Below are 5177 nucleotides of genomic sequence, written 5' to 3'. Positions count from 1 at the left end.
TTTCTAGTTCAGCTTTCGTCACTCGAAAATTTAACCTCAAAGAGGTGTTTTATTTGATATACATAATACCCGCAGGGAGTTTTTGATCAGGATAAAAGACCTGTACCGTACGGCCGATTTTCAAAAATGAGACGTCAAATTAAAGCGCTTGGTCGTTAGATGTGCAAACTGGTTTTAGTTTTTCGAAAAGAGCTGCCAACTGTTAAAAAACTAAATTCAAATTATTTAATAATCAATGCCATCAAAGCCTCACCATTCGTTCGATTTTCCAAAATGAGGCATCAAAGTAAAAGCCTTGGCCTGTAGATGTGCAATAAGGTTTTACTTTTTTGAAAAAAGTTGCCACCTTTTAAACAATTATATTCAAATTATTTAAAAAAATTAATGAATAATTACAAACTAGGTATCAATCGAAATGGTTTTGAAAAGCTTTGTTTCATAGCTGAACTATAGGAGGGTTGCTACCTGTTTAAAAAATCATGTTAGGAAGAGAAATATGTATCACCATATGGGTGCCAAATGAAAGGGGTTTCAGAAAGTAGTAGTTTGAATGTATTTTTAAGAGGGTTGCCACCTGCTTGAAATATCGAATATAGTTTACTTATACACAAGTTACACGAAATATCAAAATATGGATATCAAACGAATGAAAGTTAAGAAATCTTTCATTTGAACGCTAAGAACATTTTTGGGGTGTTTGAAGAGAGTTGCCAATTGTTAAAAAAGTGGAATTTAAATTATTTTATTAGTTAAACTAGCTGTACCCTGCCGTTCTTTGCTGTGGCATATTCCTGTTACATGGATGATACATGATTAACGAAACAAAGCATACGTTTCATATAAGTTTGATTTTGTAATAAGTACTTGTGTGCACACAATATTTGTAGTTTTGTTATTGTCTGCATAGATATCAAGGATATCTGGTTTGCCGACACGCGAACATGCAACATCTGAGAAGCAATCCGCATCTAAATCTAAATCACACATTTCCAAAAGTTGACCTCGGGCATTATTGATTGCGATTCCGAATGCCAATCTTTTAAATTGAAGTTGCGTATCGGTCGGAATCATGGGAATTCTTCACCTTTGAAAGGCCACGTTAAAATCTCTGTTTACACTACGTTCTTCATCAATGTCGTTACTGCTAGTCGCGTGCAGTTGCAGTTTTGGCTGATTAATATTCCTCAACATGATAATAGACACCACCTATTTTCAATTTCAGTATGTGCCGTCATCCCTGGAAGATCTATCGAGTTCAAAAATTAAGAAACATTCTTTCGATAATTTCTCCTTTCGATGTTTCTAGGTTACAAAATTATCAGGCAATAAAATTCGTCTTAATCTCTCATTGACTGGCAACTTTCCGTTCCCAATATCCAGTATTTGTCACGAGAATACCTCGGCTGCAGTGTATGTATGTTCGCTTTGCCACAATGTTGACTATTTCAGGCAAGCATTCATACCGCCCGCTAGTGTTAATCAAGAAATTACAGACAATGTTTGCGTAAAATCTCCTGAGAGCAATATCAATGCATTCCCGAATGGTTAAACGTTTCCATGCAAATCCCACGACAATCAATCAAGAACCTCAAGCAATTTTTTATGTGCCATCGTGCACTCATCCCAAACAATAAGTTTACATTTTTGTATTACTTTTTCCTTACCGGATGTTCTGGAAATATTGCAAGTGGGAGTTTCGATGATTTATATGTTCAATGGCAGCTTAAGAGCTGACTTAGCAATGTTTCCCCATGGTAGCAATTCCAGGCGAAGCGATAGCTAAAGTTATGTAATTCTTTGAACCAACCGTTGCCAGAATCAATCTGATAAGGAATGTTTTGCTAGTTCTTCCTGGCGTATCAAGAAGAAGGTCCCCCAACTCCGTCAATTAACATTTGCATATTTTTCCTCTAATTTGGTGCTGTAGCCGCCTAAGCCATTTTGGCCGAGATCGACAAAGAACGCCAGTCGTTTCAATCTGTGCCAACTGACGACAATTGGAAATGCCACGTGAAGCCAAGTCCTTCTCCGGATTGCGAGTTGAATACTTTCAGAACTGGAACGTCGCTTCCCATTCAAACGACGTGGCCAAGCCAGTGGAGCCGCTGTATTTTCATTCGCCACACCATGTCCATTTCGTTGTAAAGCTCATGCAACTCATCGTTCCATCGTCTGCGGTACTTCCGTCGCCAACGCGCAGAGGCCTGTAAATCTTCCATAAGATCTTTCTCTCCAAAACTCTAAGAGCCGTCTCATCGAATGTTGTCATTGGCTAAGCTTCTGCGCCATATACCAGCTCGGACATGATGAGTGACTTATAGAGTGTGGTTTTTGTACGTCGAGAGAGGACTTTACTCCCGAATTGCCTATTCAGTACAAAGTTGCACTTGTTGGCTAGAGTGATTCTGCATGGATTTCCATGCTGACATTAACCAAACCCAATCGCTTTGCTTCGTTGTCCAACTTGGAAAAGGCAGGACAGACTTCGTGGTTTTTGTTACCGATGATATCGATGTCATTGGCATACGCCAGAAATTACGTAAAAAAATGTTCCTGAGTGGTTCTGTTCTGCAGCTCTTATTATCTTAACACTTTCATAATGCGATCGTAAATGCCCTTCTGAATTCGTTTTAATTTGGGAATGTTGGTTTGGGCATATAACAGGGGTTCACAATAGTAATAGTAATCATAATCATAATAATATTATCTCAAGTTATTCAAAATTTCTTTACTCGCAAATATACGTAGTAGGCTAAGGCGACCCCAAACGAAATAAATTGTTTACGATTAAAAGTTAACTGATTTATAATACCAGGGAATGGTGTCAACGATTTTAAGTGTTCATTAAGTATTTGTTAAACCGCTTTCATGCGATAGTTTTTTGTTTTCGGTAGTCTTTTATCATTTTGTTATTTGTTTCAGTAGTTTTTAGCCAACTTCACAAAAAGGAGAAGGTTATCAATTCGTCGGATAACTTTTTTTATGTATGTTACCGCATAACTTTGGACCACGTCAACTGATTTTCAGGTGATCTCATACTAATTTGGTTTAGATCCGATCATCGGATCATGAAAAAATTAAAGGTGCTATTAAATTTTTTTATGGGAATTAAAGCCGGTTGTGTTTTTTGCTTAAAAATTACTTGTTTATTAATTTTTTACATTAAGTAATTTGTGTACCAACTCTTCGTTGATAATATGATCACTTCGTTTGATAAGATGTTGCAAATTCTATATTTATTTAAACTGTTCGGATTTTGGATAAGTTTAAAGATTTAAAAAATTCCCTAGTAAAGCTTTCCCAAACACTTTTCGTTTGGAACTAGTTATGTTATATTTCATTTAACTTTAATATTTTCAGTCTTTACTTTTAGATAGGTGATAATCCTATTAAAAATATTTCCAAATCAATATTTTTCAAATACCTTTCGTTTGGCACCCATATTGTACCTCAAACATATTTTCTGCTGTAAGCCTTTTCAAAACTCTTTAGTTTCGACACACACATGGCAATACTTCATTTGTTTTATCAATTTAATTGAGTTACAATTTTCAAATAGAAGGCAACCCTCCTCAAAATTATCTCCAACAGTTATCTTTCTGAAACCTATTTAATTTGATACCCACATTGTAATATTTCATTTATTTTATCAATTTAGCCGAGTTAAAATTTTTAAATAGGTGGCAACTCTCCTCAAAAATATCTCCAACAGTCATATTTCTTAAACCTCTTTAATTTTATACTTATATAATAAGTTATTTATTTTATCAATTAAATTGAGTTAAATTTTCGAACAGATAACAACCCCCCTCAAACATATTTTCGGCTGTAAGCCTTCTTAAAAATCTTAAGTTTGATACCCATATTGAAATGCTTCATTTATTTTATCAATTTAACTGAACTAAAATTTTCAAATAGGTGGCAACCCTCCTCAAACATATTTCCAACAGTCATATATCCTAGACCTCTTTAATTCGATACCTGTATTGTAATAGGTCATTCATTTTACCTTTAAATTGAGTTGAATTTTCAAACAGGTGGCAACCCTCCTCAAACATATTTTCGGCTGTAAGCCTTCTTAAATCCCTTTAGTTTGACACCCACACGGCAATATTTCATTTACTTTATCCATTTAACTTAGTTAAATTTTTCAAATAGGTGGCAACCATCCTCAAAAGTATTCCAGCAGATATCTTTCTTACCCCTATTTAATTTTATACCCACATTGCAATATTTCATTTATTTTATCAATTTAATTGAGTTAAAATTTTCAAATAGGTGGCAACCGTCCTCAAAAATTTCTCCAGCAGTTACCTTTCTTAAACCTCTTTAATCTGATACCCATATTGTAATATTTCATTTATTTTACCAATATAACCGGATTTAAAAATTTTCAAACAGGTGGCAGCTCTCCAAATTTTTGTAATATAATTGATCCTGGTATTATACCGAGCGATACAAAAAAAAAATATTCAAATCAGTTCAGCGGTTCTCGAGTTTTGATGATCGTGACAAACGAACGCAACATATTTATATATATAGATATAGATTTCTAAATCAAGATTTCTCAAATGCCTTTAGTTTGGTACCGATATTGTAACATTTCATATATTTTACCAATTTAATTGAGTTAAATTTTTAAACAGGTGGCAACCCTCCTCAAACATATTTTCTACTGTAGGTCTTTTAAAAACTCTTTAGTTTGATACCCTCGTTGCAATATTTCATTTGTTTAATCAATTTAAATGAGTTAAAATTTTCAGATAGGTGGCAAACCTCCTCAAAAGTATTTCCAAAAGTATTCCTCCTTACACCTTTTTAATTTGATAGCTATGTATATCAATTAAATTGGGTTAAATTTTCAAACAGGTGGTAACCCTCTTCAACCACATTTTCGGCTGTAAGCCTTCTTAAAAATCTAAAGTTTGATACCAAAATTACCGTATTTCATTTATTTTAACAAAATAACTGAATTTAAATGTTCAAAGATGTGGCAATTTTACCCAAAAATATTTCTAGCGGTTATCTTTCTTAACCCTCTTAAATTTAATATCTATATTGTAATATATCATTTAGTTTATCAATTAAATTGTGCCAAATTTTTTAACAGGTGGCAACCCTCCTTTATAGTATTTTCGACTGTAAGCCTTCTTAAAACTCTTTAGTTTGATACCCGC

The sequence above is a fragment of the Rhagoletis pomonella genome, unplaced genomic scaffold (assembly GCF_013731165.1).
Source record: "Rhagoletis pomonella isolate Grant_MI unplaced genomic scaffold, Rhpom_1.0 Rhpom_scaffold_00003, whole genome shotgun sequence".
Classification (NCBI taxonomy): domain Eukaryota; kingdom Metazoa; phylum Arthropoda; class Insecta; order Diptera; family Tephritidae; genus Rhagoletis; species Rhagoletis pomonella.
Note: the sequence above shows the minus strand (reverse complement) of the source record.